The following is a 27427-nucleotide window of genomic DNA, read 5'->3' as shown; positions in this document are numbered from 1 at the left end:
TGACTGCGTATCTTGGCAGTTCTCTCAGGGGAACAGCTTGTCCGTGGAAAGAACTGATAATAATGTGCATTTCAACATCGTGGGACAGACTGAAAGCAGGGCAGCAACGGTGGTCGGCGGGGACAGAAGCGTGCTCCGGCCTGCAGGCTGGGGCTGGAGTTTGCTCCCATACAAGGGCCCCTCTCTCAAGATAAAAGGCTCCGGTAGCACCTGTAGCAACAATGTTCAAATGCCCTGGAGAACAAGTCGCTCTCAGAAGAACACGCTCTGCCGCTGGGAGGCCCCGGAGTTCTCCCGTACACTGTGCACCAGCAAGAAGGCTGGCAAAGCGCTTGCCCTTGCCCAGGGTCCTCCCCGCTGAGGCCCTGCCAACATCAGGGGGTCATTCTCTGCGGGGCTGTCCTGGGCGCTGTGGGGGTGAGCAGCAGCCCTGGCCTCACCCACTGGAAGGCAGGTGCTCCCCATTCATGACAATCGTAATGTCCCCAGACATCACCCAGTGTCTCCTAGGGGCAAGGTGACCCTCAATTAGGAATCACAGATTTAGCCCAATATATATAAAATAGCGTTTCCACTGTAGCCCTGTTTCAGGCACTCAGCTGCCTGTGGCTGGCAGCTGCCATACAGGAACTCACAGCAGCTCTGGGCACTGAGCTCAGCTCCAAGACAGTGTCAGGCACAAAAGGGCAGCGTGCATCGCTGCAGCACGGGCGGCCTGAGTCCAGCACCTCCCAAGGTGCCAGCCACTGCGCTCAGCACACTGGGGGCCCACACGTCCTTACAAAGCCCTCTGCACGGCTGCCACACTGGAGGGACCCTCACTTGCCCCTCCGTGAGGCATCAGCTGGCTGTGGTCCCGGCCCTCCCAGAGCTTCCAGCGAGAAGAGTCACCCGGTGGACACAACCACGTCCAAAAAAGGTCAGAGAGAGAAACCATAAGTCAGGGTTCTCACCCTGCCCCCAGGGTCACCAGGCAGTGTCTGGTGACGTCTGTGGCTGTCCTGTGTGTGGGACTCCTGGAGGTGAGTGGGTGGGGCCAGGGAGGCTGCTCACCCACCCCCAGTGCCCAGGACGCCCCCCGAGAGTGAAGCGGCCCCAATGTCAGCAGCGCTGGGAGAGACCCCACAGCGGGGCTGCGGCTCTCACCAGAATGTCGACTCCGTGAGAGTCCGGCTTTTCCTGGTCCCTGCCTCTCCCCCAGAGCCTGGCCTAGACACACACTCAGAATTCCTTGCCAGGAGAAGGAATGACATCTTTGGGAGGGTCACCCTGTCCAGTCAGGGTGAGGAGTAACTGCCCACCACCATCCCCACGTGCAGAGGCACCAGGTCTGTGAGGCGAGGAAGTGCTGTTTTGGGGGTGGTGGATCTCAGGACAGGGCGGCCATGGTACTCTACGTGCTGAACCAGAAGGTCCCGGAGAACAGGGATGGGCATCTGCAGGTTTCCAAAGCCCAAGGGCTTGGCTGCAAAGAGCTGGGGCGCCCACCAGCATCTCCACCCCGACCTGGCTCAAGGCCACTGTGCCGAGACCCCGTGGGCCTGCTCTGCCCCCTAGTGGCCTCCCTGGGAAGCCCACACTCTCTAAGGTCCCCGGGCTCAGCGCCCCAGGAGCAAACGCCCAAATTCCTGGTCATCTTCTAGCCTTGGAGGCTGCAGGAAATCAGAGCGGCAGATCGGACTGCTGGTTCTGCTGCCAAGACAGGTGTTGGTGGCCCTCGCTTGGCGATACCCCTGCCGCTCAGGGATGGGAAACCCTAGCCCAAGTTTGCATGCCTGGTACGCCTACAGGATGTGCTCAACAAAGTGGCTGTTAAATGAAGAAATAATCAGGGAAAACCTGGCATTTTTCCCCTTCAAGGAGCTCCTACAGGAGCGGGTAACACAGAACCCTGCAAGATCTGCCCATAGTGTGCCCGCTCCCCAGACAACTCCGTCCAAGTTCCTACAAGGGGGTCCCCTCCTCTGCGTTACATCGCCCGGTGTCCCCTGGGGGCGGGGGTCAGGCTTATCCCCAGTTAAGTTTCAAATGGCTCAAAGATTTAAGTGGAAAATAGGCAATCCGAACGAATGCAGGCGAGTTGTTTATTTCTTTAATCTTGACGTTTGGAAGAATGCCACACAAAACACGAAGGAGAACACTGGGGTACTCAACACATTTAAAACTCCCTATGCAAGCAGAGTGGAAAGCCACGCTCAGAAAAATGTTCACAGCGTACGTGATGGAAACCTGACAGCATAGGAACAGAAATACAAAAAGTCCAAGCAAATGTATCTGAAGAGTTCAAACAACTCAAGGAGAGAGAGAGAGAGAGATCCCACATCAAGGTCAGCAGGGAACACAGCCAGGCCACTTGCAGAAGAAACACCAGGGAGAAAATGCTGAGACCGCGGCTGACCCAGGGGACGCAGACAAAGCGACACGGTGGTTGTCCTGGCCGGCCGGTCGGTGGGGAAATGTGTGCTTCCGGAGGTCGCTGCGGCTGAATGTCTCAAACACAACAAAATACCCTGGTTTTCATGCGTGCGCACACACGTGCTCTCTCGCTCTCTCTCTCTCTCTCTCTCTCTCTCACACACACACACACACACACACACACACAGCAAACCCATTTATGAGAATTTACCCCAAATGATAACCAGCCAAGGATGTACAAAATTTGCCCGAGGACACTCATCCATCTCAGAGCACAGCAAAAAATTAATAGAAAGAAAGAAAAACAGGAAAGGAAAATAAACACCGAGAAAGCCCACCAACAGACCAGTTCAATTATAAAATTATTTCAAAAGAAATAAATGATAATTGGCCTACAGCATGCAATGTTAAGCCAGCGTCAGGAAAGAGGATGGAAATGCAGGTTTGAAGATGAGGGAAGATATCCAGCAGGTCAAATGAGCACATTAACGAGAAATCTACTTTTCTAAGATCACGCGGGTGGACGTCATTCACAGAGAGGCTGGGGGCGAGTGCTCAGCAGGCTCTCCGCAGCGGTCGCCACTGGGTGGGGGCACCCGCCCTGCCTTCTCCTGCATCTGCGTTTGCATTTCTCTTTACCGGGAGTCAGCCTGGTACTGACGATGAAGAGGACGGATGAGCCGGGCGTACTCGTCTCGTGTGCCGCACGGATGCACGCTCGCTGCCACAACCTGGCACCCCCACTGGTGGTTCTCCAAACTCCCCCTTCCGCTTGGCAGCTTTGTGCAACAGAGTTAACGATTTAATCGGTCTTGGACCCGGGCTGAGTGTAAACAAGCCAGCCAGGACTCGCTCAGCTCTTGGTCTCCGTACTCACAGACAGCCGCTCCCCCGAGCCCAGCTAAAATACACCTATTTTAACTTTATTGAGGAATGCTTTGTATGTCACACAATTCACCGGTTTGAAGTGCATGACTCAGAGATTCCTTAGTAAGCTCACTGAGCTGTGTCACAGCTTTGGACCCTTCCCTTCGCCCTGCCCCCCCGAAGATTCCTCGTGTCCCCGTTCCCACCCCAGCGCCTGGCAGCTGCCAGTCACCTTTCTGTCCCTGTAGATTTGTCTTCTCTGGAAACTTCATCCAAGTGGAATCATACAAGGTGTCATCTTGGGGGGTCTGCCTTCTCTCCTAACGTTTCTTTCTCTTAAACACACGTGCATAGACAAGTTGAAATATTCAACATCATAAAGATACTGAATCCCCTCAAGTTTATTGATAAATCAAATGCAATCCCAATCCAAGATCCAGCAGAATTCCTGTTAGATAGCAGTGTGTTCTAAAGACTGCATGGAAGAGAGAACACCATGCGAGTAGCTAAGACACTTGGGAGTAAAGGAGATAGAGTGGGGCTTCGCCCGCCAGGCAGAAAACCGAGCAGGGTCCCAGCGAACGACACAGCACAGGCAGGCCATGGCACAGAGGTATCTCTAGCAATCTCTAACTTATTTTCACATTATATTGCCTTCCTATGTTATAAAACCCACTAGAAATCCTTTTGGGAATAAGACCAGAGATACACAGACAGATACAAGTTAAGAGACCAGGGGCTGAGCCTCAGCTCTGCTTCTAAAGCATCTCCTGACGCCGCAGCAACATGTGCTGTGTATTTACCATGTCCAGCCGCTTAGCCTGCTCTTGGACTGGTTACCAGCCAGCTACGGACGCGTCACCATCCCGCGAACAGGAAATGGGGTGAAAGGCCACGGCACCCTAGTGAAGCCTCTCTTGGGTGCAAGAGCTGCCTTCACGGACAGCCAAACCTCCAAACAGTCGCCCCAGCTCCGAACAGCCAATCAAACGCAGCCACACGAAACAAACATGGAGAAAGAAAAGTAATGCCACACACAGACCTGTGCACGAGGCCCCGTTGTCTGCAGTGCCGAGATTCAGGAACCAAAGTCCACTCCCTGGAAGAAAAACACAGCACTTTAATTGAGAATCACTTGGCCAGATATACCACACATAAAAAAGGGTCGGCCACTCATGACAGGATGACCATGAAGACCATTTGGGAGTCCAGCCCTTCGGTTACTTTGCCACACGTCGGGCACAGCACAATGACACAAGGCTCCCTGACGGATGGGGAGGAAACTGAGTCAACCCCCAGGGCCGCGTGCCTGCAGGGTAACTACCTCAGCCGGGTTTGCCTGAGCTGGGACAGTTAGACGCAAGGTACAGTCCTAGATGGGGTCCTGGGAAGAAAAGGGACACAAGGGGAAACCTGGCGAATCGGATTAGAGTGGAGCTGAGTTCACAGAAATGCACCTCGTCTGTCTCTGGGTTGGCACACACACACTGTGGCTACAGAAGACGTGACCACGGGGGAAATTGGGTGGCAGGCAGATGGGAAGTCTCTTTGAAGCTCTTTGAAAATTGAAAGTGTATTTAAAAAGTAACTTGATATAAAAGTTTAAAAGCTGGTTCCCTTTCACCAAATTTTAGGTTGATGTGTTGTCAATAAAGGGCCAAGAGGGAGATGAAATCCCCATCATGACCTGCAGGTGGCACCACTGCCTCAGGAATGTCCCAAATGCCCATTGGCATCCTGGCACTGCTGATTCTAACCTAGCAGGCTCTGCTCCACCAGGCCCGCCTGCCACTTAGGACGGAAGCTGCTCCAAGCGCTCAGGTGAGACAAGTGCCCTGGGCAGCCCAGCCAGGTGGGCAGCAGCAAGAATGAGAGGTGAAAGGGCTGGAGCAACATGCCCAAGCATCTGGAAGCTGAGACATGCCCCCACCTTGCAGGGACTGTCTACGTATATGACCCTTCAACTTTTTATTTTTGAATCACTAAAGACTCACAAGAAGTTACAAAACTAGTACAGAGGGACCCGGATCAACCTTCACTCAGCTTCACTGATGGTGGTTCCTTACACAATTAGGAGACATTATCAAAACCAGGAAACACAGAGCTCTAGGCGTCTTTTTTTTTAGTTTTGTTGAGATATCATTTTCAACCACACAATTCACCCAAAGCCCACAATTCAGTGGTTTTTAGCATATTCATAAAGTTGTGCACCCATCAGCACAACCAACTTGAGGGCATGTCCCTAACCCCTAAGGGAAACTCCATCCCATACCCATGAGCAGCCGCCAGCACCCATGGGTCCACATTCCTTCTGGAGTCGTCTGCTGTGGGTGTGTCACAGGAATGGGGTCACACACCGTGTGGCCTGTGTGTCTGGTGTCTCACTGAGTACCGTGTGCTCAGGGTCATCCGTGCAGTAGTGCATGTCAGAGCCTCATTCCTTTTCATGACCAAATAACACCCCAGCATGTAGGTGACCCACATGCTTCTCCATCAATCCACTGATGGACATTTGGGGCATGCCCATCTGCAGGTCATGTGTGAACTGTGCCACTGAGGACTCACACTGTGTCTCACGATCCATTTTTAAGACGGTTTCTCACTCTGCCCTCACATCCACCACCTAAAACGCCCCCCACCCCAGCCCCCTAACGCCAGCTGCTGGCTGTCCTCAAGCCCTCGGACTTGGACTTGAGCAGTGAGGTAACTGCCACCCCAGTGTGGGTCCCGGACCAGCTCAGGCTGGAGCAGGAAGCAGCATGCATGAACCCCAGCCCTGCAGCCCTGCCCCCAGGCTGCCAGTCGCACCAACTGGTGCCAGGCCATCCCTGTGACCTTCATGCAACTCACTCACCCAGACAAAAATTCTGGGCTTTTGCTCTCCCAGTCGGGGTGAACCCTGAGGAAGTGGGGCTGCTACAGAATTTGCAGAGCCGGGAGCAAAATAAAACCGTGCATCCCCTTGTTCAGAAATGAGCACAAGTTTCAGGCCACGATGGAACAGCCCTGGAGTGCCAGGCCTGCTCGCCCCCCAGAGACCCTGCCCTTAGAAACTGCCGACAAGGCAAGTAGACGACCTCAGGCCAGCTGAGGAGAACTCGGGACGGGAAGTGCCAAGAAGAAATCACGCCAGGGAACAGACAGCATCCACAGGAGTGGCGATCAGGGCCACCGCCACGGAAGACCTGTCATTGCCCACCCTCGTCCTGGGCAGTGCTACTTATAACCTGTGATCCTTGTCTTGTCCACATGCCTTCTTTTTCTTTCTCTTTTCTTAAAAACTGAGACATAAGTCACATGCCATAAAATTCACCCTTTTAAAAGTGTCTGATTCGGTGGCTTTTAGGATAGTCACAAGGTTGTGCGACCATCGCACTAATTCCGGGACAATGTCCCTGTCCCCCGAGGAGACCCGGTGCCCAGCGCACAGCTCAAAGCTGAGCCTCCCAGAACAGGCAAGATCCAACGTGGTGGGGAAGGCATCGGTCTGCTTATGGGTCGGATGCCATTCACGGGGCCCAGCCCACAGCAAGAGCTCCATACTTATCGGGATTGCGTGCGATCCCATTTGGGAACAGGCTGCAGGGCCGAGAGGTTTGGGGGGAGACCAGGAGGGCCCCACAGAGCCAGGTGATGTTGGGCCAGCTCCCACTGGAGCCTCACCTGGGCCTGGGAGGCGGCACCTGGGAGCCCTGCTGCAGTCCCGCGGGACGGGCACAGGGGGGGCAGGCTTGGCCTGCAGCGAGTCCGGTAACATGTCTCTTCTCAGCTGCAGGCTTCAGATGTGTCATTTGTCACCTTGAAGGAAGATGAAATATCAGGGCTCTCCAACCAAGAGCAGCAAAGGGTTCTCCACCAGCACTCTTCTGGTGGTGCCCACTTTCCCTGGTTAATCGGGAAAGGGCCCCACAGATCTGACGGCCTAATGTCTCTAAGCAGTGGGTTCTGGGCAGGGACACGGGTGGCCGATCGGACAACAGCCCTAACAGAGCCAGCCCCAAGCCCCCTCCCTCAGATCGCTCACAGATCCCGTTTGGCATGAGTGAAGCATATTCTGGCAGCGAGCAGCCTGCTTCTGCAAGACGGCGCTGAGCAGACGACAGCCTCTGCCTCCTTCTCCCGCCAAGGCTCTGAGCGCTCCGGCCTGACCCTCGCCCTGCTCCTGCGGCTGCCCCTCCCCTTTGCGGGTGTGAGGCTCCCAGGAAGGCCCCTCTTCCTCCCTTTGTTGCAATGTTGTAAGGAGGGCAGAGGGGTGACAGGAGCTGAAGTGGGCAAGGGACACCCAAAACGGTTCCAGAAATCCCAATTCTACCCAGAATGCCCTGGGAGTGACCCATGCTCAGAACTCCAGGGGCTAATTCTTGCTGAAATCACCAAATCCTCTTGAAATGCCATTTCATGATGGCAGGTGGTGTGCCTTTTTTTGGGGTGGGGGAGGCAAAATGGTGCAGCTAGGCAAGTAAATTAAGGTCCCAGTCTTCATTTCCACAAATAAGTGCACCTGCTGCAGTAGCCGGCCTTCAGAGACCCCGCCTCCTGACAGCCACACCTCTGTGGAGCCTCCTCCACTCTGCTTTAGACAGGCCGTGTGACCAATTGGATGTGGCAGAAGTGGTAGCATGGCACATCCAAGACTAAGTCATAAAAGACCTGTGGCTTCCGCTTGCTCTCTCTGGGATCGTTTGCTTGGGGACGAAACCAGCTGCCCCACCGCAAGGACACCTGAGCGCTGCTGTGGAGAGGCCCTGGCGCAGGGGAACTGAGGAGGGCCCCAGGGGGGCCCCAGCCTGGACCGGCTCCAGACTTCAGACAAGGCAGCCCCAGAAGACGCTGCTCTGCAGCCTCCTGAGATATTCTCAGCTGGAACCACCCAGTTGGGCTGCTTCCAAACTCCCCGCCCATAGATTCTGAGATAATTAATGCTTGTTGTTTGAAGTTTTGGGGGGTGATTTGTTACACAGCAATAGATAACTGATACACCAGCCATCAGGGCTGATTCCCCTGACATCTCCATGTGGACGTATAGTCAATGTTGCATTTTTCTAATAGAAAGCACCAAGTGGCCCGGGTTTCTTCATTTCTCGTTTTCCCCGGATCTATCGGCCTAATAACTGGGAGAGACCCAAGAACCCAACAGGACACAGTCAATTCCATGAGAGAGGGCGGTAGGACAACTCAGGTGAGAAAATGAAGTCTCAGGGCCTTCACAAATTATCAGGACCTGAACTGAATGCCAGCACACGGTTTCCAAAACTGAACAAATCAAATGATTTTACCTGCCTCCCTCTAAAGCAGACCTCTCCCCATGGGTGCCACTGACACTGGACTGGGTCACTCTTTGGGGTGGGCACTGTGGGGGGCTGAGAAGCATCCCATGGGTACTCCCACAAGCATCCCCAGGCATCCCCCAGCATCCCCGGGGGGCCGGATTCCGCCAGCTGAGAAGCACGTCCCCCAGGGGCAGGGACTACCAGGGACCCAGCATTTGGCAACAGGCAAATCTGCCCCTGCCCGGGCCACAGTTCCCTCGTCTGGGGAGCAAGTGGGCAGACCCGGGATGTCTGAGCCCCTTCCCTCCCATGCTGACATCCCCCAGCATGTGGCAGGCACGCCTGCCTCACTGGAGGCTCGATATAGAAATGCAGTGCTGTCCTTTATGCGCTCAGTCTTCACTCATCACCACAGCAACCATCTAAATATGTCACCCTGACAAGCCACTGAGTGCAAATGAAGGGGGAAGAGAAGCCTGGGGGATGGGGCCAGGGGGAGGCGATGCAAGGCTGACGCTGAACAGGCCCCATCACAGCCCTAATCAGACAGGGCTGAAGGGCACTGCGTGTGTGACCCCCAGGGGTTGAAGGTCACCGGGAGTCCAGCACTGGAGCCCAGCCCAGAATGCTGCTGTCCTCAGACCCGCCCCCACACCTCAGAGGCCCTCCCAGCCCTCCTCTGTGTAATGGGGGGCCACCCTGGTTCATGCTGGCCATCAGGGGTTTATTCTGCTACGTAATGTGATGGATTCGACTCAATTTTTTTCCCAATAATTAACTGAGGGCCTCTACCCACCCGCACTGCGGACATAGGCACAGGTCATCCTCTGGGGGGTGTCCAGGCATGGTGGGGGGAGCGGCACCCCTGGCCTCCACCCCCTAAGTGCCAGGAGCACCCTCTGGGGGACAACCACAGACATCCCCAGATACCACTCAGCGTCCCCGGGGGGCAGGATCACCCCCTGGGCAGCGACTGGCACACACACCCCACCTGGAACTGGGAAGAGGCCAACTTCTGACACACAAAAGGAAGAAAATGTGTACAAATGGAGTTCTTTTTCCACTCAGAGTGAAAATAGCTGAGACCCACAGAAGGGGGTTGGGTGGGGACACGCATTCTCGCATCTGAGAGGCAGCAGCCCAATGGCGCGCTGTCCTGACTTCACGACTTCCCGACCCCTCCGTGCCTCAGTTTCTGAATCTGTACCATGGAGATGACGGCAATACCCACCTCACGAGTTCATTTCATGGATTAAGTAAATGAATATCTATAAAATGCATAAACCAGCGCCTGACATATTGTGGCACTCAACTGCTTTGTTACAATTTATTATGTTATACACCATGTATTAAGTTATGTATCATAATTTCTTTACTATAATAGAATTTGCATCAGCTACACTGTCGACAACACTCGAGATGGCCCTTCAAAGTGTTTCTGTGGAAGGGCCAGATGGTAAATATTTTTGGCTTTGAGTCAGATTGTCTCTGCCACTACTATTCAGCTAGGCTGTTGTAGACAAATGGGAGTGCCAATAAAACTTTATTTACAAAAGCAGGTGGCCTGGGCTCGGCCGGGGGGCTGTAGTTTGCAACTCCAGAACTGGAAGACAAGTCTATGGAGAAGGTGGTGCTGTGCCAGCCACAAACGCTCTCTGGACACCACCACAGCGACAGCAGCCTAAACCCGCATCCTGAAATCAGATACTGGGCGATACAGAAAAGCACCAGGTGGCCCTGAGTCCTCCCCCAGCAAAATACCCCAGAGTGTCCCACAACCCAAAACACAACCACAGAGGCGTCAGGAAAGGGCTGTGGCTCTCCTATCACCTTGAAAACTCCACCACCTGTCTTCAGAGTAAATACCTCACCTTTGTCAACAGGCGAGCAAAGCCCGCTATCAAGGACATGGTGAGCAAGACTGTCACAGAGTTCCAGGTAGCACACTGTCATGTGCCACGTCGCCAGCAGTGATGCCCCCCACCGTCCATCCCTAGGGTGAGAAACGGCTTCTGCAGATGGGAAGCCCAGGGAATAGTCATAGCCCAGAGGGCCTTGGGGAGGGAGTTCCGGGGCAGCAAAGGGGCTTCAGGGAAAAACTGGAGAAATCCAAAGTATGGGGCTGAGTTGACATATCGATATTGGTGTTCAGGGTGACACACGTGCCAGGCTGACGGGACGGGGATGCTGCCAGCAGGGCCCAGGGTGTGGGGAACACGGGAACTGCACTGTCGTCCCAGTTTCTCTGTGAATCTAACACTGTTCTGAAACAAAAGGTGTATTTAAAAAGAAATGAAAAGAAGGGGGTGACGACAGGCAATTAGCTACTTATGCCAGAGAAAGCTTTAAAACGTGATTGAGGGAACATTAAGTCCCTGTGACAGTGTCTAATAATGAGATGATTATATAAGACCTAGAAAAGAAAGACGCTAAAAACAGGATATGCTAATCGGCAGGGGAAGTTTGCTCTTATGAAAGGAAGGTGGAGGGAAGAAGAGACAGGTGCTGAGTGGCTCCCACATCAGCCACTGCGGACCTGACACGGGAGCCACTGATGGAGGAAGCTTCTGGAACATCCCAGGCAGATCAGGCAACAGGTGCATTCACTTGGAAGGCCACAGCGCCTGTGCCTGAGTGGGGCAGTGGCTTTACAGAGGGAGAGCTCTGGGAAATAAGAGTGAAACTGTGGACCAGAAATCAAGACAGCTAACATGATGCGGTGCCTGGTCTTTGCAAGTTAACGTACTGGAGGCTATGTTACTGGGGTCTCTCCTCGGCCCTACAGACATTCTGTGGGGCCATCCTGGGCACTGTGCAGGGTTGAACAGCACCCTTGGCCCCCAAGCACTCCATGCCAGAAATGCACCGGTCAAGACAACCACAGATGCCCAGTGACCATCATGCTGAAGGAATAAAGGCCACAGAGGCAGCCTCCCTGGGGGTCAGCTGTATTTGGCCTGGTTCTGCCTGGTGCTGGCCAAGGAGGCCCACCCGGTTCCCCCCCTCAGCCGGAGGGGCGCCTGCCCCTTCCTGCCCACCAGGCCCACAGCAGCCCGGCTCCCAGGAGGGGGTGCATGCCGGCCCTGCCTTTGAGGCCCCGGTGCGGAGCTGTGCTGTCATCCCCACCCGCTCCCGCGTGGGACAAGCGGAGGCTTGCGCCCTGAGCTCCAGTGCTCAGGGGAGGAGGCATGTGCCCTGACCGCAAGGTCAGCCCTCGGGGCAAACGTGCTGAGGGAGGACAAGTTCACCTTCCCAGGGTCCCAGCTGCCTCCGAGTGGCTGTGCATCCAGTGCTGAGACCCACAGAATATTCTTTCACCTGAAGGTTACCTCTGTCCCCACCAGCACTGCTGACACGGGACCAGCTGTTCTCTGGGGGCCATCCTGGGCACTGTGAGGGCTGAGCAGCACCCCTGGCCCCCTCCCACTCGGTGCGAGGAGCACCCCCAGACTTTACAATGAAAAATGTCCCCAGACTTTGCCCAGTGGTAAATACGGAAACTACTTGCCCCTAAAAGTAACCCCTTGGCAGCGAGGACTTGGCCCAGTGCTCAGAGCCTAAAGCAGGGGGACAAGCAACGCAACAAACCCAACTCAGGCCGGGCGATGGGGATGCCTCCAGCCACTCTCCACCCCGCGGGTTCCAATCGTGTCGTTTGCTGGGTTGCTTTTCTTTTCTGCACCCTGCTTACTTCAGGGTCTGACCCTCACCACCTGTATTTTTCCTGGGGTAGCCGTAGCAGATGACCACAGACCTGGGTGGCTTAAATGCACAGAAATGGACCCCGTCCCATCTCTGGAGGCCAGCAGCCCGGGACTGAGGTGTCCCCAGGGCTGGCTCCTTCTGAGCGTGGTCTGTCCCATGCTCCCTCCCAGCTGCTGGGCGCCACCAGCAGTCCTTGGGGTCGCTGCACTTGTAAACGCATCATCCTGACCTCTGCCTCTGTCACTCGGTGGCCTCTGTGTCTGCCTTCACGTGGCCTTCTTATAAGGACACCATGCGTTGGATATGGGGCCCACCCTAGTCCTCAGGACTCGCTTTAACTAATTATACCTGCAAACCCCTAATTCAAAAAGAGGCCCCAGGGGTTAGTACTCAATCACATCTTTTTGGGGGACAAAATTCTGCCCGCAGCACCACCTCCAGGCCTGCCCTCGTGCCCTCTCAGCCCCACCCCAGGCCCTGGCCCTCCAAGCCCTGCAGGTGCCAGCCTGGAGCCAGCACTCCTGCCCTGCCTCCGTGTACATCTGGCTCTCACCTCCAAGGCCTGGCCCTTGGGTCACCTGCTTCGGGCAGTCTCTCCTGGAGGAAGGTAGGCCCGAGGGTCACCTCTGATCACCCGTGGATGCCTGGGAGGGAGCCCCATGTGGCCCCAGTGGCCAGCCACGGCCTTCCCAGGACCCCACTGTGCCCCCAGGTGCCTTCACCCTCCTGTATTCCAGCATGCTTTTCTGCTCTCCCGCCGCCTCCTAGAGGGAGGACGGTGTGCTGGGACCTGGCGGGGCATGGAAGCAGCCCTCACGGGGCCGAGGCCCCAGGAAGCGGGCACTGAGTGCCGGAGCCCATCCCAGGGCCATGAGTTTGAGGTGGGCCCCAGGGCAGGTGGGTGACAGTAATGTGGGGCCCTGGAGGGATGACACCTGGCTTGCTGGAAGGGGCCCTGCTCCAGGCCCAGCCCTGCCATCCCACGGGGGGCGGCCCAGCGCCATCAGCCCTTCCAAATATCCTGGGAAGCTGGGAGGTTCTTCATCGTGAAATCTCCTGATGGTTACAGTTGGCAAGAACTCAAGTTTAGACCCACCCAGCTCTGCCTCAGCCAGGAGACCCAGGTCAGCCCCGACAGCGGAAAGCCCTGTGGCCAGCACGTGTTCCTGAGGGGCTGTGATGAGAAGGGCATCTCACCCCTGCGCATTCACCCCAAATCCCATAATCCATGAGATCCCAGGAAAACACCAGACAGCAGGCCGGGGGCCATCCTGCAGGCTCCTAGCCTGTCCTTCACCCCGCGCGAGCACAAAGGGCCGGGGAAGTCGGAGAAATCACTGCAGCACAGGGAGTCTAAGGGGACAAACATCACGTGGGGTCCTGGGGCAGAAAAAGGGCACTGGGGGGAAAATAAGGACATCTGAATAAAACGTAGAGTGCAGTTCATCATAACGTGCCAATATTGGTTCAATAACTGTGACCAACACCACCCCAGCCTACGATGTTAGTGACGGGAAACCGGTGGGGGTGCCCGAACTCCACTGCCTCCCCACCTTCCCTGTCAATCCAACCCTACTCCGAGGCGAGTCTGTTTTAAAGAAAAGTCTGCTGGCTGGAAACTAATACACTGCTATAACCACGCGGCCGTTCACAATGGCCTTACGATTCGCCGTCAAAAAGTCTCTGCCTGTCTTCAAACTCGATGGGTTTGTCTCAAAAGTGACTCTAAGTAGTTATTAGTATACAGCCATGATACTGTGTTTTAGAAATTTAAAAACCCCCACGTTGGTCAAGCTCCCAGGCGTCTGGATAGGGTTTAGTCTGTGACCCACCAGACCCAGGTGAGGGGGCAAGGGCACAAATGGTGAGAAGGTCAGGAGCCCCTTGGGGGTATGGGGCCCAGCCCTCCAGGGTACAGAGGGGCACAAAGGTCACTGGCCCCCACAGGCCTCCAAGCCAAGGAGGGCTCGGAAGCCACGTCTGTGGACACCACTCCCAGCAAGAAGAAGTGGCTGCAGCTGCCCGTCTGCGCTGGGCCCCAAGGAGCCAGATCCGTGTCGCCCTCTCTTCAACGTGGCTGCAGGTCAGGAGCCCTTCCCATTCCATGTCAGATACGGAAAAAGGCTGTTGTTTTTCTAAAAAAGCTGAACCCACCACATAAAACATTGCCAAAGCTAGTAAGAGGTAAAGGAGAACTCAAACTCTAACACCAAAGCTCAAGTGGAACCCAGTGATTCCCACTGAGGGACACTGGGCCATGTATGGGGATGTCTGCGGCTGCCACACTGGGGAGTTCCCAGCATCAAGCGGGTGGGGGCTAGGGGCGACCCAGTCCTGAGGGCCCCTGAAGGTCCTGACCCACAGAGGAGCACCTTATCAGACGCCCAGCCCTAGACGCCCCAGCACTGCGAGGGGCCCGAAGAGACGGCAGAGATGAGACCAGCACGCTAACTGGCACAAGCCATCCACACTCAAGCGCTCTTAAGAAGATTAATTTTATATATTGCTATGTGTTCCTTTCCTACTCATATATATAACAACAACAGTATTATACACAGCAGTAACAGTAGTCTAACTACGTTGGGGTTCCTGGACCTGATTTCAGTGTGTGTGTGGTGGGGAGGGGGTCTTCCCACACACACCACCAAGCAATTCTCGAACACCAGCAGGGTGTCCGAGAACTCAATTCTGATGCTCTCTGCCTGGAAACAGCGCCAGATCCCCGGGTGAAGGGCTCCGTCCTACAGGACTGCCCTCCACCCCCCACTCCAGATGCCGGTCGCAAGCCCCAGGCTGTTCCCTGTGCTTCTGATCCACAAGCTACAGATTGGAGGTTCCCACGACTTCCCCCTTGGGCTCGATTAATTTGCTAGCGTGGCTCCCAGAACTCAGGAAAACACTTCCGCTTACCAGTTTAATAAAGGATACTGTAAAGGACACCAGTTAACAGCCAGGTGACGAGAGACACAGGGCAAGGTCCCAAATAAAGGAGCTTCTGCCCTCATGGAGCTTGGGGCCTGGCTCGGGGGCACACGGAGGGGTTCTGGCTCCCCAAGCATAGAAGCTCTGCCCAACTGAAAAGCAGGATCGAGGGGAGCAGGGAGCAGCAAGCTCTTCTCAGGGGTTCTGTGAGGGCCTCGCTGCACAGTCCTGACTGACTGGCTCACTGGCCACTGGCTGAGGCAGCCCTGGGCCCTTAAGTTTCTTGTGAACATGACAGGACACCCTTTCACCTTTAGGACCCTGCAGTGTTTTCAGAGGCTGTGGGTGAGGACCACATACACCTGAGAGATACGTATTTGGTCATATGACCAAATATGTATTTTTTTATGACATTATATCACATATTATACCTGTATATGCAAGAAAAAAAATTCTACAAGAAAATGTCAAAACCATTAACAGTTACCATGGTGAGACTGAGGGGTAGGGGGCTGATTCTTTGTTTCATGCCCAGACGTAAAACCGGAACTCTCATTTGCCACAAGACTGGTACTTTGATAATTCACTATTTAGTCCTATCAGTCCTGGCTAACTGGGGGTGTAGAGATATGAAGGAGTTATCTGTCTCCAAATGCCAATATGGCCCAGGTTGAGAAACCCAGGTATGTGGAAAATACAACTTGAAGAATTGAGCTGAAGAAGTGACGTGCTAAAGACGACTTTCCCAGAGACGGAAGGGACAGAAATGGGAAACACGAGAAAGCCTCATGACCCAGAGGGAAAGATAAAGGCAACCATCAGCGCAGGCCAGTAGGTCAAACGGAAAGCCTCCCCGGTTGGGGACGTTATGACACCAAGCGACCCATAAACCCATGCCTGGAAGACTGCAAATCCATGACTATTCCGAGCACACCTCCCTCCGTCTCATCCCGGCCAAGCATGCAAAGGCTGGTCTCCAGCTCTCCGTTAACACACGAGGTGACCCACGTCGGGGGGGTGAGCCGACTCGACAGAAGTTAAGGAGGCACCCTTCCCTTCCAATTGCCACCCTGAGAAACTACCTCAGAGCAATATGCCACCCCAGGAGGCTTGTGCATGCATCCTCGGAAATTGCCTTCAGAGAGAGGGTAAAAATCTCAGACCTCGGACACAGGACCCACGACTTGGCAGTGACACCTCCTGTTCAGTCCACTTCACCTCTGCTCCGTGGGGCCACCTGCTTGCTTACCTGCGGCTGGGCAGAGAGCACTCCGAGACGACCCCCAAGAGATGCCCAACTCCTAGCCCTCCTGCCCAGTGTCATGGCCTCCCTGAGTGTGGGCAGGACCTGGGACTTGCTTCTAACCAGCAGACGGTGGCGGAGGTGACAGGACGTCACTTCTGTGATCAGCTGACGTGAGAACACGACGCCCATCATCCTAGCAGACTCCCCTTTGCCGCTGCGATGAGCAGGTCGCCCACTGGCCAACAGCCAAACACTGAGCGTGGTTTGCAGCCAAAAGCAACAAGAAACGAAATGTGCCAGCAGCCACGTGGGTGGCCTCGGGGCAGATCCTCCCCAGCTGAGATGAGAAGGCACCCAGGCCAGCAATCTGACCGACCTAGTCAGGCCACGCCTGGGTTCCTTGACCCACGGGAGCTGTGAGGTCACATGCGGTGTCTTTTGAAGACACTGAGTGTGGTGGTTTGTCACGCAGCATTAGAGCACGTTTTACAGGCAGTTTCCCAAATTCAAATCTACCTTCGGAAGATAAAATCTGAAGTGTGCTGGAGACATACAAGTGTGTGTGCCTGGAATACAAGCAGCAGAGCGGCCCACTTTTGCAGGCACGCACAAGAGCAGCGCGCTTAGAGGAACAGACTCTCCAAGGTGACTGAGAGCGGAGGGACACCTGGTTCAAGGCACAATCTGGGGGCAGTTAGGAAAACAGAGGGATCCTCAGTTGACGTTCAGAACCCAGATCTCCACACTCGACAGCACGTGCTACATCAGGCGGTCTTTCTACACGAGCAGGTTCGAAAGCTGGGCTGTTGTACGTCACCAGAGAAAGACTGATTCAGAAAATAATGCTATACATTATATAGTCGTACTACTTTTTCTTAAAACAGAACTGCTATAACGCCTCGCCTTCTGGCTGAGACTGGAATAGATAAAATTCCAGATTTTCACACACTCGGGACTGATAATGTTTTAACACTTGGAAAATGCTCTGGGGCTGCAAACTGCTTCATCCTCTTCAAACATACTCCCCACCGTGCCAACCGCCCTAACAGTTGGATGGTGTGTCTATGAATGAACCCAAACAGATCACATTCTCGGAGGCAGCTGCACAGGGGAAACGACAGGGTCCCCCTGCCACAGAGGGGGCCGAATTACACCCCTGAGACATCACAGAACGCAGGAGTGTAGCTTTCCTGAAACGTGGGAACAGTCAGAAGAGGGGGTGCCATGGCCGAGTGCAGTTTACCCACTAAAAACCTGTAAGCACAAGACCAGAGGGTCAGGGTGGCAAGGAGAAAGAGGTTGCCACTCAAAGGTGAGGAAGCAGGGGACATTATTTACCAAATCAGGCCGGTTAGAGACTGGAAATATCAGATTGCATGCCCCCCCATTCCTGAGGACAGCCCTGAAGGACAGTCATGAACTAAACCGGTTCCTGTGGGTCTCAACATGCAAAGAGTTGCCGAGAAAACACTTCCCAGAGTCCCATGGCGTATGAAGAAATACACATGAAAAATTTATATTCCTTGCACAGGGGTGCACTATGGGGGAAGGGAGACAATTCTGCCCCCCAGGGACACTAGGTGATATTGGGGATGTGTGTGGTTGTCACGAGTGGGGGTCAGGGAGGCTGCTCAGCCCCCCGCAACAGCCCTGGATGGCCCCAGAGAGCGCCCGGCCAGATGTCGGCAGTGCCAAGGGGGCACCCTGCCTGGTTTGGCCTGTGGGTCCAAAGGGACTCATTCGTCTTTATTACAGACCCAAATCTGTGTCAGCACCACAGAGAAGAAAACGCTGCTTAATTACATTTCTGTACATGCCACCAAGAATTTTCCTACAGGCGATGACTCGGGACCGTTGTCTGGAGATAAATCAGTGCTGAAGGGGAGGCGCTGTGTTTAATGATTTGTGGAAAAAATGGAGAGACCCCGACTTAAATGAAATGCCTCTGGAGAAGGCTCGGTGTGGAGGGCAGAAACGTGTGCGGTGAGGAGCGCATCGCCGACGCAGACCCGTGGGGCAGGTACGGCACCCACACCTGCAACGATCTCCTCCCACCACCACCAAAACTCTGAGCTCAGGGTTACCATTCCCCGCGGTGCAGGTGAGGAGACGTGGAGGGAGGTGTGTGGGAGGCCGGGGGGAGCTCCTTGGCCACGCGTGGCTTGGGGCACACCCTACCCGCTGTGGGGCTGGGCGTGCAAACAAGGCCGCAGAGGGAGAAGCCATGGGCTCACCCCCAGGGACAACATGGCGCCACCTGGCGCTGCTGTCCCAGCCTTCTGCATCCTGCTCACATGCGGCTCATCCGACAGCGGACCCAGCCTAGCAGGGACAAGGGGCAGGCAGCCCCTCCCGACTTCACCTCCTACTCCAGCCGGCCTCACGACAGCCCAACCCTACCAGTCTCATCTCCTGGGGGGAGAGTGGCCTTCGATGTGGGGCCTTGCAGTTGAATGAATACCTTTGCCCGCCGCAGCCCCGGGCCTGTCCGGCCTCTGCCAGACCCCCTTCCAACCAGAAACCAATGGCTTCTCAAGACGGTCCCTGCTGTTCTCAAACGAACCCAATTCTTAAGCCAGACCAACCTGATGGTGGCTTCTGCCCCCACGCCACCAGGAGCAGCCTGATACTGTCCTTGACCTGGTCCCTGCCATGGCAGGGGAGTAAGAAAATGACATATGCTACAACACTAACATTAGTGTGACGTCAGCAGCAGCTACAGCGCACGCAGCGATCACTGTCTGCCCCCCACCCGGGTTACCACCGCATCTCAACCCTGAGAATGACCCTGGGCTGCGATCCTGTTCCACTGCACCCACAGCAGAGCAGGTCCATGTTTTACCCAAAACCACACAGGGAGAAACCCATCCAGGGGCTAAGCAGGAAGCCTTGCTATGCCAAGATGCCCTCTGTCTTCCAGAAGGTTCCATGACTCCTAACCTTTCACCTCTCATGTATTATACAACCTGGGTCCCTCTTCCTCAAATGACGGAACTCTCAAAGGCATATTCGCTGCTTTCCCCCAGGCACACCTTCCTTCCCTCCCAACCTGACGTGCATGTACGGCCGGTTACAGCCCAGGGCAGGTAGGGCCTAAATCAAAGGCGGGACTGCTTGGCAGCCCCAGACACCGAGGAATTCATGCCCTTGTGCCAGACTCACGGGGATGTGACCTACACAAGGACGTGTCTGTGGTCGCCATTCCCAGGCTGGACGCATGGCAGGAGGGGTGAGGCTCCGAGGGAGAAGAATGGGGTCATCCCGCCACGGCCCACTAAGGACTGTCAGCAGTCCCCTCTCCTAAGAGGTGACCATTTAGACCAATAAGTGGGTTTTTTGGTAAAATACACGATATAAAACTTATAATTTTAACAGTTTAGAAGTATATGATTCAGGGGCAGAATATTCACAGCTACACAGTCAGCACCAGTATACAGTTCCAGAACATCCCATCACCCCAGAATAACCCATCCCTAGGAACAGTCACCCCACCTCCTTCCAGCCCCTGGCACCCACGAGCCCACGTTCTGTCTGTGGATCCGCCTGCTGTGGACGTGCCTGGTGTCTCACTGAGCACCGTGTGTTCAGGGTCCATCCACACATAGCGTGTCAGGGCCTCACCCCATTCCGTGGCCGAGCAATGTTTCAAGTGTGGATAGACACGTGTGTGTGTGTGTGTGTGTGTGTGTCCACTGTTTGTTGATGGACATTGGGTTGTTCCAGCTTTTGGTTGTTGTGAACCTCGCTGCACATGTGGGTGGACTTTAGTGTGGACATGTATTTTCATTTCTCTGGGGGAGAGACCTGGGAGTGGACTTGCTGGGTCACACGGTGACTCTAGGGGTAACCCTTTCGGCAAACCACCAGACCGAGTGCCCCATGGCTGCATGAGGGCTCCCATCCTCACCACGGCGGATCATCGTCTGCCTTTGGCTCTAGTGGTCCAGGAGGCGGTGAAGTGGTGCCCGCTGTGGCTGCGACAAGCACCTCCCTGGGCATCTTTTCATGTAAGGTCGGTAAGTTTACACACCAGGAGGCAAGCGCTGCAAAGCCACCTCGCACACCCAATTCTGTGGCCAGAAGCAAGCATGGCTCCTTCCTTCACGGAGACTAAAACATCCACCCCACACATGGGCAGCACACGTTTGGTGGAAGAGCTACGAGGTGGCAGAGCCCGGGGCTGGGGCCCTGCTGGCCCGGCGCCCTCACTGAGCCTCGGTTTCCTTACCTGCAGACAGACCCGCAGAGGGCACCGCAGGGGCTGCCTCTGGGGTCCGCGCACGCCCAGGTGGGAACCACCACGCACAATGTTAAACGCAGGGTGGAAGTGACCAGCAAGTCACAGACCCCTGACCTGGGGCAGGAGGAGGGGAAGGGGGACAAACAACCAACAAGAAGGGACACTCAGGCTAAAGAAACCTGGGCCGGGACACCCAGTGGCTGCAGAGCAGAGGTGGCTATGGGGAAAACACGGGACCCAAGGGCAGGTGGGGAGCAGGGTGAGATGAAGGGGTGGCCGGGGAGGGATGGCTGACAGCGAGCAGGCAGAGTTCGTGGAAGCAGAGTGCGCAGGGCACCCACCCCAGGCGAGGGCAGCAGGGGTGAGGCCCTGCTTGGGGCAGGAGAAAAATCAACCATGCAGAGAAAGCTGCCTGGTCGGGCGGACTGGTGCAGGGAGGCTCGGAGGCAGAAAGGGGGGGGGGCAGGAGCCGCTGAGTGGGGTCAGCCAGAGGACCGCAAAGTCTTCCAGACCCCAGCCCTGGGCTGTGAAGGCCACAGCAAACGGACAAAGATCCCGCCAGGCACGATGCACAAATGACCTCTAGGTTCAGAAACCAGGGATGGACCATGTGTTGTCACTGCCAGCACCGACAAGGAGAACTGAGAACTGCGCACACAAGCCGCACACGTGTGCTCACAGCTGCAGGAGTCACACTGCCAGAAGGTGGGGCAGCCCGCGTGTGTCAGCCGATGGACGGACAAGGACAACGTGATGCGTTCTGCAGTGGAATATTACTCGGCCAGAAAATACGAACATGGACGGCCTGAACATACAGTGCTCGGTGAGAGACGCCGGACACAGAAGGCCACATGGCGTGTGACCCCATTTCTGTGACACGTCCACACAGCAGGAGGATCCACAGACAGAGTGTGGCTAATGGGTGCCAGGGGCTGGGGAGGGGCTGGCAGGGGGTGGTAGCTCATGGGGACAGAGCTCTTTTTGGGGTAACAGAAATGTTTTAAATTCACCTATGGTGAGATTGCACAACTCTATGAATGCACTGAAAATCCCTGAATGGTGCATTTTAAATGGATGAACTGTGCAGTATGGGAATTCTATCTCCACAGAGCTGTTAAAAAAGAAACCCTGATGGGCGTAGAAGCAACCCACACAAACAGTCCCTGGGTTTAAAATAAAATGGTAGAAAAAGCAGTTGATGGGACCTCTTCAGGACAAAGCACACTGACAGGCGCATGGAGCCCACGGGTGGGAATCTCACTGCAGGCATGGCACCCACCTGCTGAAGGCTGGGCCCCAGAAGGCTGCCCACAGTGGACTTACCTCATCTAATGCTCTGGGGTGACTCGGCGGCACCATGCCTATTTCAGAGAGGAAGACTGAGGCTTCTTCCTGCTCCTGGGGGGGCCCTCTCCCCGCCGCGCCTCCAACCAGCAGGTGGCGGACACCGGAGGCTTAGGCGCGGTGAGGATGGTGGACGGGAGTGGGTGCGTGGGGCTGAGTCAGGGCACCTGGCGGCACTGGGCAGGGATGGAGGGTGGAGGGAAGTAAACGGGACTGTGTCTGGAGTGTGATAGAGGCTCGACCCACAGTGACTGGTGGGCGGGGGACCCAGCAGGGGTTGGTCCCATATACACCCAGTACTTGGCCACATCCCGCCACTGTTGGCTAAATAAAAAGAAAAAAGAGGCCACTGAGAAAAGGGCCTTGGTGTAACCAAGGAGACATGGGGCCCTGTCTGGGGACATCTGTGGTCATCATGATGGGGGGCTCCTGGCATCAAGTGGGTGGCAGCTGCTCAGCTCCCCACAGTGCCCAGGGTGGCCCCCCAGAGATCGACCTGGCTCCAAATGTCTGTGGCGCCCAGGGGGACAGACTCTGCACGAAGTGACAGGGAAAGACACAGCCCCGCCTCGGTGCTCACACAAGACGTCACCCTGCCTGTCCCCCGGCCAGCTTCTCCTCGGTGCAGAGCTCCTGCCTTGCCTCTTCCCCCAAATGCCCTACACACACAGGTGAGCCCCACCTTCCACCCCCCGAAAGGCTTCTTACCCTCACTGCACCTGTGGACTCATGGAGCACACAGGCCTGACCCCCATCGATGCCTCCCCAGGGACCCCGACTCAGAGAGCAGGGCCAGGGGCAGGATGGCCCAGGTCCCCCATATCCCCACCTCCCCGCAACACACACAAGCATCCCATTCACATGGCGCTCCCGGCGCCTGGCACCCATTCGGATGCTTAAAATAGGCACACAACCAGCCTTTGTTGGGGAGAGGAAGGAAGGAAGGGAAGCTTCAGACAAAGGAGACAGCAAACCCTGCCATCCAGGAAACCTGCGGCTAGGTACTGGGCAGGCTAGGTGCTGGGCAGGTGGCAGGGAGAAAGGAGACGGGGCGGGTCAAGGTGAAGGTCGCTCTGGAAAGGAAGGGTGCAACCAGGTCCTGAGATACCGAGGCTGGGTGAGGAGTCCTGATTCTCTTGAGAGGGTGACAAGCTGGTGAAGGTGGCAGGGAAAGGGCAAATGACTCCATGCTTTAGAGAACAAGTTCTGGTCGTGCAGAGCCGACCCGGGGGGGCAGGGGATCTGAGGCTGACCTGCCAGCCCAGACGGGACGGTCTGAGCAAGAGACAACGAAGCACTTCAGTTGGGGAAAAGAAACACAGACAAAGACAGCAAGGTAGAACCCTGAGGGCTGGCACCCGGACTAGAGCCCCACAGGCTGTTTAGGGGACCACCGAGTGCCCAGGAGAAACCACTTACACAGCAGCGTGGCTCTGCACCGCCCTGACAGTGGAGCACCCCAGATGTCCGCTGAATGGTAAACAAACACGGTCCACCACACACGGAACATCACTCACCACGTAAAGGAGGAGAGCCCTGACACAAGCCACACGTGGGTGGGCCCTGAACACACAGTGCTCAGTGAGGCGCCAGACACAGGCTAGTGTGTGACTCCATTTCCATGACACAAAACAGGCGAATCCGTAACAGAATCTGGACTCGTGAGGCTGGGGGCTGGGGCTGGGGGTGGGGGACCTTACTGGGGTGACAGACTCTAAAAGGGGTTTATGGGGATGGTTTCACAGCTCGATGAACTTCCTGCAGAATGGAACCGTAGCTTAAAATGGCTGAGTTTTATGATATGGAAATTGCACCTCAGTTTAAAAAATGAAAAGCAGTAATACTTTCTCCTTTGCAAGGTTATCGAGGAGAACTTGCAGCTGTTTCTGGAAGGGTCTCAGAGCTGTCCAGAGCCCCCTGCCCACAAGCTGGCAGGACCAGATGCAATATCGAAGTGTGGGTGAGGAGGAAGGTCGGGACCGCCTGGGACAGTGGCACCACCTTTTCAGGTATCCCCTCTGGTCTCTGGGGTCTCCCGGGTGACAGACACAGTGAACTTTCTACCCATGCCAAAGGGTAGCCCGAGAAAGAAGTGAAAGGCGAGGTCCAGGACGAACAGCAGAACCAGACAGAGGCTTCCCGACATCACCAAGGTCCCCGTGCAGCGAATGCCACACGAACCCTCCCAGGACAGAGATCCAGTTAAGACACAGCTACAGGCCACAATGCAAAGGGGAGAACAACCTGGTGTCCACACCTGACAATTGCTCAACTGTCCTTGTCCTCTTGAGAAAACTCCCAAACATTCTAAAGGAATGGAAGCCAGGCAGAATGACACTTTCATAAGAAACTAGAAAGGCACCTCAATAGGAATGATTTAGTAAATGCCATGCTAAAGATGCTAATTTGTTTGCAAATGCAAATGGAAAAAACCTGTAATAACACCTTGAATGGGAGAGGGAGCTTCTTACACTACTCCATAGGGTCCACAAACAACTGCCTCCATTCAGTAGACACCAAGCTGTATGTCTGTGTGAGGGCAGCTCACGCTGGTCTATCCTCCCCCCAAACCAAGGGCCCTGGGCTCCTGAAATAAGGACAAAAAGCAATGGCATCGGTCACAGCATGTTTTTTGCAGAAGACCAAGAATTACTGGAAGCACAGGCTTCCCCAGGGTCCCATGCACTAGGTCAAGACCCAAGAAACAAATCGCAAACTTTGGCATCTTTCAATGCCTACGTCTGATCAGTTGATCATACACAGGTGTCCCAAAGGATCCACCTAGGAAGAAGCCAGCATTTCTAAAATTCTCTGAAAGCAGTGTGATCTCTGTCTTATTTTTCTTCCTCTCAAAATGAGAGCACTAGACAGTTTAAAAGCCAAGCTCCTAAGGATCAAAGGTGAGATGGGGTCTCTCAAGAGAAACTCACTTAGTTTTGTCTGCAAGAGGGGGTCTCACCCAGGGTGGTCCTGCCCGGAGGTAACACTGGGCGGTGTCTGACGCACCTGTGGGCATCATGACTGGGGTGCTCCTGGCGTCAAGTGGGTGGGGCCAGGGGTGCTGACTGGTCCTCCCACAGTGCCCGGACGGCCCCCAGTCCTCAGAGGACAACCTGCCGGAATGTCCACAGCACCGAGGGGGAGACCGGGGTCTGTCACATGAACTCAAGCTGTAAAGCTCATATACTGAAACAGCCTGTAATCCCGGGCCAACAGTCCCTGGGGGTACATGTCTGAATAGCTCCTGGGGGGTACACCTAACGGAATGCCCCCTGCGGCCCCCTCGTAAGTACATGCGCTGGTTCTTTGACAAGCCACAATCTCCTGGCGTCAGGAACAGGCAGATGCTCCTGTTTTTGTTTTTCCTCACTTTTAATAATGCAAACATATATATATATATGCATATATATCTGGGGGAGACAGATTTTTTTGTAAAGCACTAAAGGTGACTCCTACGTGTACCCCAAGACTGAAGGACTGGAGCCAAGCTCCAGGTGACTCCTTCCTTCTCATCCGTGACACCCCAGTAATTCTCCCCATCCGCCTTCTCCCCTCCCCAGAAACCCTAATTGAGAGCCAGAACACCAGCCCCTCATGTACCCCCGCCACGTGCCAGGAGCATGCTGGGTGCACACCTCCCCTCATTTGACCCTTTCAAAGGTCCCACGAGGTGCCCGCTACTGTTTCATTGTTTCATTTACACAGAAGTAAACTAAACCTCCAAGAGGCCAAGCACGCAGCACAGGCCCCCGAATCGGAGCCCACACCACGCTGATCTCCGCAAGCCCTCAGCATCCAGCCGAAGGGGCTGTGGACCTGGCGCTGGCTTCACCGACACCCAGCAACAGTGGGGGCCTCCCGGCTGCTGTGCAGCAGGCCTGTCTCCTCCCGCCCCTCCCAGCCCCTAGCAACCCCCGCTCCCTAAGAAAAATCATATGCCGCCCACATCCCTCCGATCCACCGTCCCCGAACTGCCACCCGGGTTCCTCGCGCCTGAGCCCAAAACTTCCTGAAAAATTCAGTCACCAACAGGAGGCTTTCTGCCTCCCAAGACACTGTCCCTTGCACACCCCCATCCTAGGAGGAGACTCCCCCAGAGTATGCTGAACTCGTCTCCTCCAGCTCACTGCCACCGAGGGGCTTCTGCCCCACCCCACCCCCTTCTGCACCAAATGATAAGACCCCCAAGAGTAGGGGCTCGCCTGTCCACAATTCTGACTTCTAACCAAGACCACCATTTCCCTCCTAGTCACCCGCCCCCAAAACACCTGTCTGGGGTCTCCCAGCCCCCATCCCACCAACCCTGGGCCCCCCCACTTCCTTCCTCATCACCCCAGGCTCCTCCCCAGCTGACCCAGACCCCCACCTCCCCCTGCAGCCTCCTCCCCAGCTAACCTCCCCCAACTCCAGCCCCAGGCTCTTCACAGAACGTCCACCCCCAGCTCAACCCCTTCCGCCGTCCCCAGCTGACCGGCGCCTGATTCCACCAGCCTCCTCCCCAACTGATCTCCACCCCCAGCTGCACCCCGGAACCCCGGCCCGGCCCCTCCTCAGGAAACCCCGGCCCCCAGCTCCAGCCCGGAACCCCGACCCCGGACCCCAAGTGCAGCCCGGAATCCCGGCCCAGCCCCTCCTCAGGGAACCCCGGCCCCCAATTCCAGCCCGGAACCCCGGCCCAGCCCCTTCCTCACGGGACCACGACCCCTAACTCCAGCCGGGAACCCCGACCCCCAACTCCAGCCCGGAACCCCGGCCCAGCCCCCTCCTCAGCCGGCCCCGACCCCTGCCCCAGTCCGGCCCCGGCGGCGCAGAGACTTACCTGCCTTCAGGCCGCCGCGGCCGCCTCAGCTCCGCCGCGCAGCCGAACGCGCCGCAGGCCAGGGAGAGCTCGCTCCACTCCGTGGGGCGGGGCCGGCGGGCGGGGGCGGGCACTGGCGGCCTCGGCGGCCAATCGCAGGTCCCGGCGGAGGGAGCCCGGGCCAGGGGCGGGGCGCAGGACAAGCAGCGGGGTAGGCTGCGCCCAGGGAGGGGGCGGGGCGGGGCTCGGGCGGGGCCGGGAGGTGGAGCGCTGAGTGGCACCGCGGCTGACCACTGGCTGGCGGGAAACAGCGCGGGGGGGCAGGGATATGCTAATATTCAATAGGTAGTCTGCGGTAGACTCCGCGGCCGGAGCCCAGGGGGGTTTTCAGAAGTGACTTAGCGACTTCAAGGAGTCTCTAGACGCTTCGCGAGTTCGAATCCCTGGCGGTGCTGCGGTTTTCAAACCCCGAAATCTAGCTAACATGGAAGAATGTCCTTGCCTATCGGTCACTTGAGCTGCAGGACAATAATAAAAAACGCTCCCTTTCGTTCAACCCTCCGCATGAGGTGAGATTATATCACCCTCATTTTACAGAGGTGGGAACAGTCTCGAGTAAA

General features: G+C 55.9%; 1 protein-coding gene across 1 annotated transcript in view; it reads right to left on the bottom strand.

Moving 5' to 3' along the window:
* GNG7 (G protein subunit gamma 7) overlaps positions 1-26925 on the bottom strand; it is a 103292-nt gene extending 76367 nt beyond the window's left edge. Inside the window, exons 1-2 of the mRNA XM_037018222.2 lie at positions 26829-26925; positions 4325-4381 (exon numbers count right to left, since the gene is read on the bottom strand). The gene's annotated coding sequence lies outside the window, so the exon portion shown is untranslated. The remainder of the gene's footprint in view (positions 1-4324; positions 4382-26828) is intronic.
* Positions 26926-27427: the final 502 nt, after the last annotated feature.

Source organism: Manis javanica, chromosome 13, assembly GCF_040802235.1.
Source record: "Manis javanica isolate MJ-LG chromosome 13, MJ_LKY, whole genome shotgun sequence".
In the NCBI taxonomy this organism is placed as follows: domain Eukaryota; kingdom Metazoa; phylum Chordata; class Mammalia; order Pholidota; family Manidae; genus Manis; species Manis javanica.
The sequence above is the reverse complement of the archived record's forward strand: the minus strand, read 5'-3'. Positions and strand labels throughout refer to the sequence as shown.